The following is an 18,525-nucleotide window of genomic DNA, read 5'->3' as shown; positions in this document are numbered from 1 at the left end:
GCAGGAAGAGCAATACTACAGAGAAAGTGAGTCCATTAATAAGTGAGGAGGGGGAGGAAATGAAGGATGACTAAAGTCACCAAGATACTAAACTTCTTTTAAAATGAGGGACAATTAGGAAGTAATAAAGACCAGATGAAGATAGCTGAAAAAAAGGAGAGAAGGGATAATTTGAACATGCACAGATCAGCTGGTCTAGATGACACGTATCCATAAAGAGGGAATATACTGACTCACACAGTGAATCATTATTTCTCAAAAATCATGGAGAACCGTGGATGTAGGGAACAGGAGAAAAGCAAATATGAGGCTCAACTTCAAAGAAGCGTGATCCTGACAATTAGAGTCCAGTCAATATAACTGCAATCCACAGGGAAATAAATGCAGCAGATAATATAGGGAAACATTCCCCAAGTGTGCAGGGTATAATGTGCCGTGGGGGTTATAAAGTATAGTACTTGCAGTGAATCGCAAGAGGTTTTTTTTAGCGGCAGTATTAGGAAATTGGTTGCTGAAGGAAAAGCAGGAATATTAGAGATTTGATTCTGGGCTACGCTCTGCTACCTTGCTCTGCTTTGCTGTCGCAAAGTGATCTTAAGCTCTAGCTTCTCTGAGAATCTATGTAAGGGGGTGGGGTGGGGGGCTCGTTGGGTGGTGCAGAACTACCACAGTGGTACACTGATGCCTTGGAGATCTCCAATTGCAGTAATGATCTGCTAGGGCTTCTCTTTGGGTGGAAACAGATGTCACTTTTGTGTTGCCATAAAAATGCTTGTGGCAGCACAACGGCCAAACAAACAGACATCTATACACCTTGTTGTACCACAAATACCCAAAATATGTGGCCGTGCTGCTTTATTGTGGCAGATCTCTGTTAGGTTTATGGCAGGAGAGTGTAGGCAGCCCAGAGTTTCCCATGATCTCCAGTCACCCTGGGCAGACACTTTTGGGACTTCAGGGGTTTGGTCCTGCATACCCTGGAGATTCCCATTCCTGGGTCATGCAGAAGCTGGGAAGTGCCTGCTTGGGTTTCCACATTTGGGATTCCCTGGGCTCCCATCAACACTGATGCAGTCCCAGGGCTGGGACTGCCAACTACCTGATTGCATTCCCTGCATCTTGGGGCTACTTTACACCAAGCTGGTGGTCTTAGCCATTGGACTGTACTGGACCACATATGATTCTCCTGTGTGGTCCCAGAGCTGGGATCACTAATCAATTAATTGGCAGGTTCAGCCCTGGGACTATGGCAGAGCTGGCTTTCCCTGCTTACAGAGGCAGGTCCTAGAAATTCCCTGAGGCACAACTCTGCAAGGAGGGAACACATTGCCTGTTGTCCCACAGGATCAATGGATTGGGCAAAGGGTTATGTGTTTTGCTTAATGAAGCAGATCAGCTGTGCTGGGACACACCCTGGCACAACTGATCCACTTAATTTCATGACTTTAATTTATACCCTAAGACACAGCAGGGGCTTTGCTTGGTGCAGAATGGCCCCAGGATGAATGGTTATGCACCTTCAATTGGACTGAATGCTCCTTAGCTATGCCGAGGTTCTAGACCAATATATCTAAGCCAAAAATGCTCAAGTTGAATGTCTAAAGTTAGGTACTTAAGTCCATAATAAGTTGCCAAACTTTAGATAGGCAGATTTAATTTTTTCCCCTGGCTTTCTTTAGTATAATTTTTTTATATAGCTTCTTATGAAATCCTAGTTTCAAAATTAATTCAAGATGGCTGAAGCAGGCACTCTAGCAAAGTTACTGAAATCTGCATAGTTCACTACATACAACATCTACTAATAACTGGTACTTTCTTGTGTTGAGGGAAGGCATCCAGTGGTCAATGTGGGATCCAGTCTTAGCACTGGTAATCACAATATGGAAAAGATCAATACTTTAAAATATGCAATATTATTGACATAACTCCTATATATACAGGAAATAGCATACCATGCAAAAGTATAATGGCCAGGGTCTGCATCCTGGGTGGCAGCAACATTGGCAGGAGGTGGGAAGGGCAGCAGAAGCTAGGCTGGCTACAGTGCCTAGTCCAGACACAGTAGAGGCTGCCATTTTTGCTTTTATGCTACTGATACCATGTTAAATTCATTGAGCTGGGCAAGGGCTGACAATTCCATTTTGCAAACAGCCTCCAAGGTCTGGAAATGTATTTTTGTTCCCCATTTTAACAAATGCAACTTATTTCAAATGTTTTCCTTAAAACAGAATTGTATCAAAATATATTTTCAAGTAAGCAAGGTTAGTCTTTCAATTTGGCTCTCTTTCTCTGAAAGTAGCCAGAGAATCCACCCTAGACCATAGAAACCTTCCTGTTAAAAACTTCACCCCAACTGATACATATCTGCAAAACATTTGTGCTTTGACAAAATGGTATGTTTTGACCAGCTCCAGTTATTATCTATAGTTGTATGTGATATGTGATATGCTTACTTACAGTTGTGGGATAGAAGTATAATCATACATTTTTAGCAAAGCTGAACAGATTTCTTTAGAGAAGGCAAAGCTCTGACGCATACAGAAGCTGACTTTTTCAGGATTCACTAGATCAGTTTTGTATGCCAGATAGCAATTTGAGGGGTTTTTTTTACTTTCTACTTTTGCAGATTTGTTTGTTTGTTTGTTTGCTGTTTGTCTTTAATGGCAATTTAATGATGCACTGATGAATGAAATTTAAATATGCTAAAAACTGGACAATGTTGTAAACACGCATGGGGTAGAGGAATAAATACAAAGGGACTTAAAGAACTGAGAAACGAGTAGAAAATAAGACTCAGATTTGGAAAAAATATGTAAGAAATAGAAGATATGCTGTACAGAGGTGCTGCCAGAAGGGAGGGACCTGGGTAAGTATATTAAACAAAGGGAAAAGGCACAAACATCCCAGTGGTTTAAACAAGGCCATGGGTGGTGATGAGAATGATGCACACATTCCCTTTGAACAGCAGTTAGTGTTTAATTAAGCAGTCACTGAATACAGAGAGGTGCCATGGAAAAGAGCAGCACATAAGTGACATAAACACAATTGCCATCAGGGTCCTAACAGTGCCACATGTAGATAGATAACAAGGGCTTGTACATATTTATAAATGTTATACCTAAGAGGGACCAGTAGGGAAATCTGTATAACAAAGGCCAAGGAACTTTGTGATTCAACACAAAAATTAGCAACTTGTATTTGTACTACAGCATAGAAGGACAAACAATCTTAACTACAAGCAACAGAGAAATTCATCACTTTCACAGATGAGCTGTTCCGAGGGTTAATTACCATCACTCTTAAAAATACACACCTTATTTCTGGCCTGAATTTCTCTAGCTTTAAGTTCTATAACACTGTAGCTTATTATACCTTTGTCTGCTGGATGGATAAATCCAGAAACAGAACACTCCTTCTGGCTATGGCAGCAGTCATTCACAGGAGAATGAAGAGGGTCCTAAAACACCATAAGATAGCAAATAACATGATGTGAAGAAAATAATTAGTGCAAATGAGAGGGGGTTCAGCAATCTACAGTTCATCTGTAGAATCTACGGCACCTGAGTGACAAATAGTTCCTAAGGTAAAAGAATAGATTTGCTCACAAATTAATCTCCTTTGACGAGGATTCAGTTGCTTAAAGCACATGTGAAAAATGAGTCTGCAAGCATCCAGTGATAGTCTGCAGAGGGGGAAAATCAGTTCACCTTATGATGCAGTAGCTCAAAACACTGTGTCTTCCAGGCTAAAGGCATGAACATCTCTGCATACATTATGGCCAAGTTCTACTTAAGTTCAATCCACATCATGATTCATAGAGGTAAAGGCCGAAAAGAATCACTGGGTCATTAGGCTTCACCTTCCGTTTATCACAGGCCATTACATTTTGCCCAGTTACTTTGAGTTGAACCCAATAACTTGTGTTTGGCCAAGTCATAACTTTTGTTCCAGCTAAGGAAATTTTCTTAAAAGACATCTATTGGAAAAAATTGGAAATTATGAATCCACCATTTGCCTTGCCAGTTGGTTTGTTCCAGCAGCTATTCTTAATCAACACTACCTTTGTATATAATTTCTTATTTGAAATTTGGTAATTTACTAGATGTTAGGTCTTAAACTCTGCTGATGCACCAGTGTCTGGGCACAATTGGCCTATAAAACAAAATCAAAGAAACTCATGACAAGCAATCATGCTACTGTGTATGACTGTTTAAAGAAATCCAGTGAATAAAGCTAACAACTTGCTCAGTCATGTCACCTGTGACAAACCCAAGAATTTTGCCTGCTCATCCTGGCTATGTCCACATAGACATACCTGCAGCCTCCTGGGTTCTGGTACCTTATCAAGCTATCCTGTTGGCATAGTTGGATTCTGTATTGCGTTGACCTTCCAATCAATCATGATCAGGAGGCCATCATTCTTCAATGCAAAACCTTCCATCATACATAAGCAGGATGAAGAACCTTCATAACTATGGATGACTAGCATGTACTTGGAGAAGACACTTAGTTAATAAATGTACATAATGCACACTTGTATATCCCCATTGTATTTCAATTCCTATCACTTTCATGTTTCTATAATATTAGTTCCCCTGAGCCTGGAATGGTTGGACATGAGCACTCTGCCTGTGCAGTGATGATAATGGGGAATAAATGCAAGAAAAAATGGGTATACATACACTGATGAAAACAGTTTTGTGTAAAGAGAAGACAACAGATGCCATAACTTATACCCAGGGATGTCATTGTTATTCAAAAGTTACAGGGCCATCCAGATTGGGAAGGCTTTTAGCCCCTGCAGCCCCTTCATTTTGGGCTGTTCCTCCTAGAGTTGCAGTATAGAATTTCAACCATATTTCTTCCGCAAAATGAACTTGTGTCCATTGTGACTTTTCTGGGGACTGAGCTTAACTCACCAATAAAGAGGCTGTACTTGCATGTAATAGTGCTCACACACCCAGAACTATACTTTATCCTGATATATTTCCGTATTTCTAGGAAACAAGGACGAGGGAATTTGAACAGTCATCATATTGCTCAATGTCTGAATAGTCAGTTTTCCTTTCTATAATTTCCATTGCATAACTGTTCTCCCAGAAAAACATTTGACTGTATCATACTCCATATTTCTCTGTGGGCTTTTGCTTCCTTCCTTTGTCTGGTTGCCATATATAATACACTGTATATAACACACTATATGTATTATCTGTCTCTTGTGATTTTTGTTCTCTGTGTTACTTACTGGCCATAATGAATGCAAGAATATTTTATAGGTATTGAGAAGGGGGAGAATGGTTTGTGGTCCCATATGACTGGGGAACAGCAGCTGGACTGGCCTATCAACTGTTGGGATGCTGTTGCCAGTACTCTGAACTGTTGCTTTTTCTGGATTGGGGTATATTAGGATGCGTGTGGATAGTTGCACCTTGATAAATACTTTAGAAGCTCTCTCTATATAATAAATCTTAACACATTTGTGTGCACATACTCATATGTGTAGACATCAGAGGTACAATAGGGCAGCCCAACACCTGCCATGTTGCTGGTGCTGGCAGTGGGCCAGCAGCCAGCAGTGGTGGCAGATATTTTTGTGCCCTATGCAAAAACAGTATCTAGGGCTACTGCCTTGATCACTTCACCATTTGATAGGCATACTCCATATTTCTCTATGGCCTTCTACCTGCTGCCTTTATATGGTTTACAAATATAATCACCTGTCTTAGCTTCTTTCATTTCTCTGTGTTTCATCACTTACATCTGGTGCTCCAGTTGTGCTCTGTGCCCCTGCAGCAGGGAGCCTAAGGCTCCAGTTACTTTAACAGAGAACCAGCAACAGGGAGATACTCAAGTGGGCAAGGCTACCCATTACAGGTGGCAGAAGGACAGGTCCCCAGGAATTTATCGAGGAGTACCTATGCCAAAAAGAGCTGTGCCAAAGTAGTACACTAAAGCTGAGCTTGCATGGGCAGCAGAGGACCTACTGCAGTGCTAGGTGCTCAGTAATAGTACTGCAAGGCAGAACCAAGCTACAGAAGGCAAGGTAATGATACAGCAACTAGGCCAGCAGCAGGGAGTCCCCTTATTGGAAAGGGACGGGGCCTTGGAGACACACAAACCCAGGGCTTGCGCCAGGTCAGGCAGTCTAGCCCCAGAAATTGATGTGGAAGGACCTCTGCTGCAAGATAACTGGAGGGGGGTGACTGACTGAGACCCCACTAGGTCTGCGAACAGCAAAAAAAAGAGCTGGAGGCTGGTAGAAGACTGAAACCCAGAAGGAAGGAAGAGCTTAGGAGACTGCCAGTGGGCTGAGAGTTTGTGTGAGAGACAAACTTCCTGTGCTTTTCTGTTTGAGTTTTAACTGGTGGACCAGAAAAGGACTAAAAGGGAGGCTTGGAGGTTCCAATAGAGCCAGAGTAGGCACATGAGGCCTGAGCCTGCTAGGGCAGGGTCCCAGGTGTGAAATAGCCCAAGAGGGTGAGAACTAGGGCCAAGGGCCTAGTCAGAAAAGAGAAACAGAGAGACAGAGAGAAGATCAGGGACCCAGCACCTGAAAGAGGCAGAAACAGGGCCAGGATCCAAGATCCTGAGAGACAGAGTCAGGGTCAGGGAGAGCCCAAGAGAGACTGGAATTGGGGTCCAAGGCCTAGACTCTCAGAGGGGCGGAGACAGGTAAGGGCATAGTGGCCCCTTGACACAGGAGAAGAGATAGGGCTGAGTGCCCACTGAATCAATTGATTGGCAACACCTGCGAGGTATAGGCATAGGTGTAGGGAAGGTCAGAGGCCATGAATAGCTCATAATAAAGTAGCAGGTGCCCAGAGGCATTGACAGGCCAGTAGGGCCAACTTAAAGTGAGGACCAGCCAAGTCAGAGAGGGGTTCACTTGTAGGAGGATAGAGTGGAGCCTGCTCTAAGACCCTTGGCAGCTTCCCTTTTAAAAATCAGTTAAGAATATCAAGGCATGGCAGAGAAGGGAGGATACACTAGAGCTAGAGCCAAACAGGAGTTGCCTGACCACCAGGGGTATCATAAGCACCCCTGGGGCACTGGACCTGTTACAGCTCCTTTGTTCTTATCTGTTGGTGAGCTCCAATTTCTGTCATCTATGGATTCGTGGGCAGATCTAGCATTTTGAAAAGGGCAGTGAAAAATTACCACATATAACACAATACATATTTTCTCCAGTTAAAGAGAAACCAGAAGCTTTACTAATATGCTAGGGGGCTATCACTATATTATTCAGTTTAAGATCAAAGCAAAAACAAATAGAACTATTAGAATATACACTCATTTGCTAGATGATATATAATGTTTAAAGAAACACAATAAGCTGGGCAAAAAATAGTAAAAAATATTGTACCATTAGACCTGTCATCATTTTAGTTAAATATATGGCTCTAGTTCAGATCCATAAAAAACAAAATCTAGCCTTCCTGAGCATCCTGACAGTGTCTCCAATACTTCACTGTCTGTCATTTGTATGCCTGAGTTAATATTACCATACCTGAGTTAAGTTTTTTAGGAAGGGCTGAAAACAGTCTGCAGGGAAAGGATTGCAGAAGAAAGGATAGCTTGAATAGTGGAACATCAAGACCATTAAAAAGGACAGAGAGTTGTTAACACCTGTGAAGTGGAAAGTATCAGGAAGAATCAGGGATATGATAATGAAATCAATTGGATCTCTCAGTGCTGCCTGAATAGAAATGCCACTGCCCTTCCCAGGGAATTGGCTTTAAAGTTTGGATGAAGCAGGAATCACAGAGGGTGCAACTGTCCCACTTCACCCAACTGGTTCTGCCACTGTGTGGATGTGAAGTCAAATTTCATTTAAGAAGAAACTGCTTGTCTGTTTAAATTGTTGTAACAGCACTCCTTGGCCACCTCCTTTTCTTGACCTCCATCTCCTAGTTCAGCCCATCTACCTGTTTATGGCCAATGTCACTAACATGATGTTGAGCATCATCTTCCTCCTGCTCTTTCCTGTTTCAGGATTCCTGTCCCTTTATCTCAAAGGGCCTCTACCTTCTGTATCCATGCTCATCCATCTCAGAGCTGGCAGATTTTGATCAGATAGAAGTATAAATTCTGGAGAGATTGTGGCACACAAAAGGAGTAAGGAGAAATGTCAGCCTTTTTTGATATGTACGTTCACTTGTGGTGACCTATGGCTCAGTCACTAAGCACCTGAGCAAATCCTTTGACAGCTCTTTTTTTTTAGTGGCATACATTTAAGTAAGCCTCTGCAGTTCATCCTCTTCATGGTCCTTGCCTTCATTCTCTTTTTCTCATGCACACACATGGGCAAAGCCTACAGGCATTTGGTGCTTAGAGTGTAGCAGTAGAATACATTTTAGGAATTTATACTTGGTGGATCACATGGATAGCATTTGGCTGAGTACAGGGCTTCTGCTGGGTGCCTCAACCCAGATTTTCAATTTTGTGATTATTAATGAAAAATGGTAACTCTGAATATCTCTGAACTTGTCCCTGGGAAAATGTCATAACCTTTGTAGTGCAATGGCTTTTGTTTCAATCCACCCAAATTGTCTTTCAATGTTCTTATAGGAATTAACTCAAAATTAGCCCCCAAAATATTGCAAGGAAAATGGATGGATTTTTCTGATGGAGAGAAGAAAATAAGTTTGTAGAACCAATCATGTTGTCAGTCCTTTATTAAGACAGATCATCCCCTTTGTTTCAAGCCATTCTTTGTTTAAGTCCAATAGTATTTTCTAGATCCCCTGAAAAGATTGCTGAATTCAGCTTGTCTAAGGCAACAATGTGGCATGTAACATCCAGAACATGCCTTAAGAACTTGTTTGCTTTTCTCTGTTTCTGCCACCCAGTATTTTAACATTTATCCCATATTCCTGCATGTCCTCCACCCTGGTCAGTATTCCATCCATGTATGGTCCCTAGCAGTCATACCTCTCACTTTGCTGCGCTGAACTGCATATGCCCTTTATCTCTCTATAAGCCTAATTTATTCAAATCATTTTCAATTTGCTTGCTCTGTGCACCATTCTCCACTTTATGTGCCATCAGCAAAAAATTCCACTTTAAAAATTATATCCCCTCTAGGCCATTTATATGAAAGCTGAACAAAAGTGGGCATCACGCTGAAATTTGGGAGAACTGTCTTGTTACTGTCCTTCTATTCACCCTGAACTGTTCTATTTTGCTGACATCCTGATTCTTGTCCTCAGATAATTTTGAATCCTTTTGCTATTGCTCTCTTCCCTTACCATGCTTACTAACTTTGTAGATCAATCTTTTGCGGGGTGCAGCACCAAATTAATTTCTCAAATCCAGATAAATTATGTCCACCACTTCCCTTCTGCCTACCAATTTAGAAATGTGCTGAGAGAACTCCAGCGCATTTGAAAGGCATGATCTGAGTCTGTGCTGACTCTCCTTCCCCAGATTATCTATTTCTACATGTTGCATAATCCTGTCTCTTATTAATGTTTCCAATAACTGTTTGGCAACTGCAGTTAGGATTACTGGGGAGTAGATTCCTAAATCCTCCTTTGATTCTTTTTTTCATTCAGCTGAATTGGTGTAGCTACCTTCCAGGCATCTAGTGATATACCTTCCTTCTTAGTGAGCTATCAAGCATTGCTACTAAAGGCTTTCCCATTTCCCTTGCTATTTCCTTCAGAATTGTGAGATGCAGTTAATCTGGGTCTTGTGCCTTGTCAACTTTTAATAGTTCTAATTGCCTAACTATCTGCTCTGGTATGATCATAAAGCCTTTTAACATTTCACTTTTCCCCTCAAGAAAATATATCCCAGTTTCCGGGATGTGACCTTCAGCTTCTTTAGTAAATACTCAGGCAAAGAATTCATTCCGGCTCTCAGTGATATCAGCCTCATCTGTCACTGACTTCCCACTCATCCCCCTTAATGGCCCCACTGATTCCTTGCCTGGCTGTGAGCTTTTAATATATTGAACGAAAGTTCTCCCTTTATTTTCTTCATTTCCTTGCCATTTTTTAAAAGCATTTGCTGCTTTAGAGTTTCCTGCCAGTGTTTATAATTTGTTCAATTTTGAATGGAATGTCATTGTCAGACTTGCTAAGTAATATAATAATACACTAAAGGAAACTAAAAACCTGGCTGGGCCGAATTGCAATCCTATGCCAGCATAAAACCAGAGAAATCCTATTAATGTCACTGGAGCATGTCCAATTTGACAGAGGATGGGAAGCAGATCAGAATCTGGCCCTATATGTGAAATAGCCCACAAATTGTCTGGGGCATTACATGGCAGCACAGTGCAACATCCGTGTCGTCTGGCATGAACACTGGAGGTTTTGTAGGACATTTACAAACCAGCCTGAAACTCACCAGGACGCTTCTTAGAAGATCACTTGAATTTCTAAAAAAAGTTTCATCGGGTTTTGTTAGAGACTGAATGCTTTTCTTCCTGAGAATATTCACATTTCTATATATCTGTCTGTCTATACAGGCTCTTAAATCGGCCAAGCAGTATATTTCTGTCTCTCACTACATATCCACATCTGATTTGCTGTAGCTCTTCATTAGTGTCTCACCCCTATCCCATTTCCAATCAATTGGCTTGATTTTTCCACTAATTATGGCGCGTGTGTGCTTGTGTGTGTGTAAATCAGCAGTAATTCTAGTGAAGTCAATGCAGAGGAGAATCAGGCCTTGCATTTTGTTTTTGTCATCCTAAATGTCATTTTTTTATCTCCACACCTCAAGGATGAGATTATTGCCCCTGGGCCAGCTACTTTATATATGGTGAAGGATGGGAGTGTCATAAAGGAACAAGGACCGTGCAGAAGGAATCCTCCCACAGCCATCAGGGAACACAGTCAGAAAACAGCCCTAAGAACCCACTCACAACCCTCGGCAAGGGACCATATCAAATGCAGGGAGGAATTGATGTTTCCAGTCCAGGGCTCAAGCATGCAACAGTTTGAGGCAGCTCTGGACCCAGAAGGTAACCTCGAGAGGGAGTTTAACTTGGTTCAGTGGTGCTCATCCTTGTGGCTCCACAGCCAGTTCTCAGGCCAGATCCCATGGGTGTGGTCAATTGGGAAACCTGGCCCCATGTTGGGTCAACATGCAGATTTGGTTTGGCATTCCAGCCTGACCCTGTGTGATGGATTGAGCTGTGAACTAGCCCCACGCACAGCCTGATCCCATGCATTTGATGTGACTGTGAAGTGACTCTGTGTGCTAGCGTGATCTGGTGCATGACAACATATCACCTGTCCTGCAGAGCTCCCTATGGGCCTGGAAATTTGATGGCAGGGGAGTGGTGGTAGCATTAGTTGTGTTGAATCTCTACAAGTTGTGCAATTAATGCTGCCACAGCTTCCTCCCTCCTATTTTCAGACTCATGGGGAGTTCCCCGAGCCAGGTGACATAGCCCTGCGCACCAGATTCAGCTCACAGGCTAGAGGTTGAGCACCATTGATTTGGACAGGTCCCTATCAGTGTATACATTTATGGCTGCATTGAGCATGGACATTTGCTTCCCCCAGGTCAACAAGCAGCTACACACCTTGTGCTGCCGCTAGTTGTCTCTGGAGAATTCCTGTGCCACATGTACTTTGGTGCACTGCAGGTTACCCTGGGTGGGTAGGGGAGGCTGAGGCCAGCACTACTCCCTTGCAGCGTGGAGAACAGCTGAACATGCAGTATGTGGCCCCTGCAAGTATGTCTGTGGTGCCACATACTGCACAGCTGCATTCATCTGTGTGGGTGGCCTGTGAGGGCCTCTAACGCTCCAGCAGCCGAGGGTCAAGAGGGTGCAACAGTGGCCTAAAACCACTTTCTCCTACCTTTCCTCCAGGGCTGAGTTCTCTGCTGCATGCTTAAGAGGTGCACACAGAAACTGCCACACCAGCTTCTCTTTTGGCTTATAACATGGTCCAACAAGGTAGCAACTGCTGCTCCCTATTCCTTTTTTCTACCTTAATATCCTAAATCATATTCCGTGTATTGCTTAATACCAGTCTGGCATTCTTCCCTTCCTTGTCGGTTTATGTACACATTAAATTAGAAAGCAGTCCTGTACCAGATCAAGCTTCACTTCCTTTGCTTAATGTAATCCATTCCTATGCCTAAGTAATTAAAATCTCCCACTATGACCACTCTGGGCTTTTTTCTCCTTTGTGCTGTATTTCATATCTATGTTTTGGTCAAGTTGCATATAATATATTCCTGTTAAAACTCTCCAGTCTTTGTATAATCTATCATGAATGTGCTATATCTTCGTTTATTCCAAGCTTCATTTTTCAAGACTTGCCAAGCTCTCTTTTACAAACATAGCTATGCTTCTGCCATGATATTCCTGCCTATTCTTTATAAGTAAAAAATTAAATGCAGCAGTTACTAAAGAGCTTTGTAAAACCTAAATGCCAGATTAGTTTCTCTGAAGGCAGGATGCAGAGAAAGGGGGTTGTGGGAGTAAGGAGTTTCTCACTCCTGACCCATGACCCCTTGCACACCTGCAGAGGGGATGGCCAAAACATCATGAGATGTGGGACACATTTTCTGCACAGAAAATTCAGGCTTATTCAGCACACCCCCACGCATGTCTACACATGCACCCCTGTCAGGAGCAAACTGAGCCCAACAGATGCAGCCCAGTCTAGGGCTGTTCCTGCCCTGCTCTGCCTCCCTGCAGCAGACTCCAGACTCCCTCAGGTGCCAGCCCCAGGCTGGCAGAGGGCACGAGGGCTTAGCCATAAACTCTGGAGGGTAAGAGGGAGCTGTCCCAGCTTGGCAGGCAGCTCTGTCCCAGCTAGGGGGAGATTGGGCTGTCCCAGGGGAGAGACAGTGGGAGATTTTAATTACTTAGGCATAGGAGTGTACTACATTAAACAAAGTGTAACCTGGGAACACCCAAGGGTGTGCCTGTCCTCAATTGGAAGGGATAGATGAGGCAGGCGACAGTACTATGATTTGAGCTCGGGTCCCTCTTTCCTCTATAGAGTCAGCTCCATGCCAATGCTCTTAACTATTTACAATTATTAAATTACAATATACATACTATCCTTATCCAATATATACAGGTAAGTACCTACAGTAGGTATCACCCAACAAATAAAGGAAAACTTCCAGTAAGTATTTCCAATGATATAATTCAACAGCACTAAGGGTATACAGATACATATTTACAATATGGTAAGCCAGGAACCACCTCCTGGGAATGCTTGTCCTAATGGGCAACCCACCTCAGGGATGGCCTTCTCAGCTCTGTGCCTTACAGTCTCTTCAGGATGCCCATGCAAGGATGAGGGGCAGATACCCAGATGGGTGAACCAGGTAAGTTAGGGTCAACAGGTAGTTTACAGGGAACCCAGATGAACCATTGGCAGAGTAGAGCTGGAGAAAAAAAGGAGGCCGGGGGGGGGAAGGTGTGAGCAGGCAGCACACTGATGAGGAACCAATTATACAAAACTAAACTAATCCCATCACATATTGTACAACAGATCCACAATCAGGATAACAATCTTACAAAATATAGGCGCAGCTTTACACAATATAAGGCACGTCTACCTCTGGATTCCAGTGAGCAAGGGTTACCTCCCCTCCTACGGGTCTAGCTGGGAGGGAACCTTTCTCTTGGGGCTTCCCTCTGGCCGGGGGGGAGACACCTTATTTCAGGAGCACTTCCCCTGCAGGACCCGATTCCACCAGCAACTCACAGTCCTCTCTGAGGAGACGCTGACTGGGCCTCAGGGTCCTCCACTCAGTCAGACGCCCCCCAATGCTGTCTGCCTCATGCCGAGACCTCCCCTCCTGGCCCTGTGCCCTGCTTTGGGCATCAAGGGTTCTTCCAGCTTCCAGGGGAGAATCGAGCTGCTGCTGGCTGGGTTTTACCTGGCCTCACACCTGGTCCTTCCCTTTCCTGGGCCCTGCTCTAGGCTTCGCAGCTCTTTTAGTTCCTCAGCCGGGCCACACTGCAGGGCTCTCGCTATCTGGCCTAGGCTGGGGCTAACCTGAGCAGCCTCGAGCTGCTCCCAGGGCTGGCTCTCTGTGTGCCAATCTGCACACCACTCCGTCCATCCCCCTGCTGGGGATGCAGGCTCAAGCTGCCTCGACATGGCCCCCAAAGCCCAAGCCTCATGTGCCAATCTGTTCACTGCTGGGGCAAAAAAGGGATCCTGGTGGAGGCCCTCTTTGGGCTCTTCCCTCTCCAACATCCCTTGTCACAACCCCTCCTGCGGCTCACACCACTCCTTTTATACCTTCAGGGGGCTCCACCCCCCGAAGTCCAGTGGACCTGCAGTTTGCAGGTCCAAACTCAGTCCAGCAGCTCCTCTCCCCCTCCCTTTGGGAAAGGGGTGGCGCTGGCTCCTCCCTGCTCTCCCCCAGTTGGTGGATGGGCTCCACCATTTGGAACTGAGAATTCTGGAGCCTGGGATGCACCAGGGCTTGAGCAGGTAAGTCTACCACAAAAGGAAGTAAAGCTTAATCTCCATGGGATAGGGAGAGTTGTCCTGGCTATGGGGCAGCTGCCTCCCAGCCATTCGGAGATTGAGACCTGTCCTGATCTCCATGTGGCTGAGAGGCAGCTGCCTGGCCATCAGGACTACTCCCCCAGCCAGTGGAGATCAGGCAGGTCCCAATCTCCACGGGACAGGGAGACAGCATGCTGCCAAGCCAGGAAAGCTCTCCCTGGCCCCAGTGACCCCCTGCTACCTAGGCTAACTGGGAGCCATTTGCTCCAGGTCAGCATTTACATGTGTGATATGGCACATTAACTAATGCACCATTTTTCAAGTACCTGTATCTACAGGAAATAGAAAATGGCATAGTAGACTAATGTACTGCACAGTAATTGCTGCACATGTGTAGATGGTGACACTTCACTTCATCTCATGGAAATGCACCCTGGCAGTACTAGGCTCCTCAAGGGAAGAAGGGAAGGGCAGGTGGAGAGTAGGAACCTACATCCCCTGCATGCATGCCAGTCATCAAAGCTCCCCAGGCCCTCTAGGGAGCATTTGACAGTGTTACTGCTGCAGCACAAACTACTCTGAGTTCTTCATGGGGTTCCAACTGCAGCACTACTCCTGGCACAGGCTAGTGCTTTAAAAGCCCAATCACACTCTTAATTTTTATGTTTTGGTGTTAATGGATTTATATTAAATGATAAATGAACAGCTGAGTTCTATGTAGGCATAGCATCTGGCAAATCTAAAGCTATAATGGACATCCAGGCTGTACATTACTCAGATGCTCGTATAAAATGGCAGCAATTTAAAAAAATACATATAAAGAAAATTTTCAAAACTATGGAGGTGGATCGGGTTAATGCACTGGCTATTCACCTATGGAGAATTGCCCTTTAATCTATTTTAAGACATGACAAGTGATATTCTCATGCGATGTTATGTAGACATTTGTTGAAATAGCACAATTTGGTACAATTTGTTATGATCGGCATCTCTACTTAGGAAAGGCCTGGCAGCAGAAAAGGAAGGGTGCAGCAGGGAAAAGTGAGGATGCACTGACACTAGGCTTGGCAAAAAATGTTGTTAACTCTAGCCAGGGCTCTTTCTCAAATTTACTTAATTTAAAAAATGCTCCAATTTTATCCAAATGAAAATAATAATAATAAAAATAATGCGATGTTATACAAAGCTATTTCTGCAGCAATGGTTTTCCAATCACAGGATATAACTGAATAATTTAAAACCTGGTGTCAGTCAGGGGAAAGAAAAGAAAAAAACCATTCCTGGGCCTGGCTTCTCTTCATACAGCAGTCTTATGCTGATGTGATTCTACAGATTTGATTTCCATCTATGCATCTGAGGTCAGAATCTGGCCCCCAATTAATCTTTTTCCCCTGAAATTTTGACATATCTGAAACTAATTTGCTCTGAGTTGTGCTGGTTTTAAATAAGTCACGAAGCCAGCCAGCCGGCCAAGGTATGTCATAGTGGCTACAGGGTCTTAAATATTGGTATTCATCTATGTTGTTAGGTAGGCATCACCAGGTTTTTACATGTACGTTTCCAATACCTTTTCATAAGTCATGGACAGACATGCATGTGAAGTACTCCAGATTCAGCTCCAGTTTGAAGTGCTTCAAATTTGGAGCACTTTAGTTCTGTATAGATGTGCAGCTGTTCCCTGTGCTTCCCCCCTCCCACCGCCCCCCACAAGATTACTTCAAAATCCCAGTGATGACATCCATCCAAGGGGCATGGTCAGGGGCTGCCCATTCCTCTAGCATCCCACAGTGTTCCAAATGCAGGGGAGATGCATGAGTTGAACAGCCAGTCAGTGCTCTCTGGAGGTTTCTGATGGTAGCCAAGTGTACAGGAGGGCGCTCATTGTGGGTACACCCTGCACACTCTCCTTGGAGCGGGGAATGGAGCACCGTAGACTGCTAAAGGACTGAACAACTCCTGGCATGCTCTGCTGGAGCCTACAGATGTTTCAGGTGGCCCTTCAAAGGAAGTTTTTCAGTGATGTACCTCATTTTTTGAGGATCATTTTTGAAGGGCATCTTTGGCTGTACATGCCTATACCCTCACTGCTTGGAGTACTTCAAAAGCAATTGGAGAGCTTCAGACAGCATGTCTGTTCATGCTTAAGTGAATGCCCAGTCTTGAAAAAAGCATCATATCCTGTTGCTAGTTTGGGTGTTGTGACAGACTGGTTAAATGGGCTGTGCTAGCAGTAAGGGAGTTTGTTCTCTGCTTTGGCCAAGGGAGTTTGCTCTCTGCTTTGGCCATGGATTAGCATCAGTTCTTGTAACAGAGTTCCTTGGAAAGTGGGCACTGGTGTAAAGATGAGATCCCTAGGGCAGAGGATTGCTCTGTAGGCTGTTTGTCACCACAAATTTATCCAAAACTGGTGCATATGTGTAAGTTGGGCAAATTAGACCTAATGTGTTCACAATTCCTTGTTACTGATTTCTCCTCCATTACCAATGACCTGCAGGGCCCAGAACATCTTCTATCACTCAGCAGACCATCAATACTAGTACTGGAAAAATAGGCAGTGATATTTAGATTCATAGATTCATAGATTGTTATGGGCTGGAAAGGACATCACAGATCATCGGGTCCAGTCCCCCCCGTCCTCGAGGCAGGAAGACAACTGGGGTTAGGTGACCCCAGTGAGATGACTGTCCAGTCTCCTCTTGAAAACCTCCAGAGTAGGTGATAGCATCACCTCTGGAGGGAGTTTATTCCACAGGCTGGACACCCTGACTGTGAAGGAGCTTTTCCTGGTATTAAGCCTGGAGCGGCCTTCCAGGAGTTTATATCCATTGGTCCTGGTCTTCCCCAGGGGTGCCCTACTAAACAATTGTTCACCAAGCTCCTGATGCACTCCTCTGATATAATGATAAGCTGCTATCAAGTCCCATCTCAACCTTCTCTTCTTTAGGCTAAAGAGGCCCAGGTTCCTCAGCCTTTCCTTGTATGGCTTGCCTTGCAAGTCCCTGATCATACGGGTGGCTCTTTTCTGGACCCTTTTAAGTTTTTTCAAGTCCTTATTGAAGTGCAGCACCCAAAACTGGACCCAGTACTCCAGCTGCGGTCTCACCAGTGCTGAGTACAGCGGGAGTTTCACTTCCTTAGTTTTACACGAGATGCATTGGTTGATGCATGCCAGCGTGTTATTTGCCCTGCTAGCCACTGCATTGCACTGATGGCTCATGTTCATGCAATGGTCAATCATTATCCCTAGGCCCCTTTTGGCCATGGTGCAAGTCAGTCTGTCACCTCTGAGCCTGTATGTGTATTGAAGGTTATTTGCCCCCAGATGGATCACCTTACACTTGGAAGTGTTAAACTTCATCTGGTTCCGGTCTGCCCAACTCTCTAGCCTGTCCAGGTCCACCTGTATCTGCAACCTATCTTCTGGTATGGCCACACTGCCCCATAACTTGGTGTCACATGTGAACTTGGCCAGCGAGCTTTTCACTCCCCTATCCAAATCATTGATAAAGAAGTTGAAAAGCACCAGTCCAAGCACAGACTCCCGTGGGACACCACTGGCCACTTCATGCCAGGATGACTCAGATCCATTCATGAGAACTCTCTGGGTCCTACCCTGTAGCTAGTTTCCCACCCACTGAACCATCGAGCAACTGAGCCCACAATCAACCAGTTTTCCCACAAAGATATCATGGGATACTAAATCAAAAGCCTTTTGGAAGTCTAGGTATATAACGCCTACCTTGTCTCCCACGTTCAGGTGGTGAGAGACCTGGTCGTAGAAGGAGATGAGATTGGTAAGCAAGACCGACCCACGACAAAGCCATGCTGGCTATGGTTCAGAATCTTACCTTCTGTAAGTGTATCGCACATAGATTCTTTAATGAGCTTTTCCAGGATTTTCCCTGGGATAGAGGTTAGGCTGATTGGTCTATAGTTGCCCAGGTCCTCCCTCTTCCCTTTCTTGAAAATGTGCACAATGTTGGCCCTCTTCCAATCCTCAGGGACCTCTCCTGTGCACCACAAATTCTGAAAGAGCTTTGCCCTGAAAAATATTACTTAGATTATTTATTTCCTTATT

This window comes from Alligator sinensis, unplaced genomic scaffold, assembly GCF_000455745.1.
Source record: "Alligator sinensis unplaced genomic scaffold, ASM45574v1 scaffold1092_1, whole genome shotgun sequence".
NCBI lineage: Eukaryota > Metazoa > Chordata > Crocodylia > Alligatoridae > Alligator > Alligator sinensis.
The sequence above is the reverse complement of the archived record's forward strand: the minus strand, read 5'-3'. Positions refer to the sequence as shown.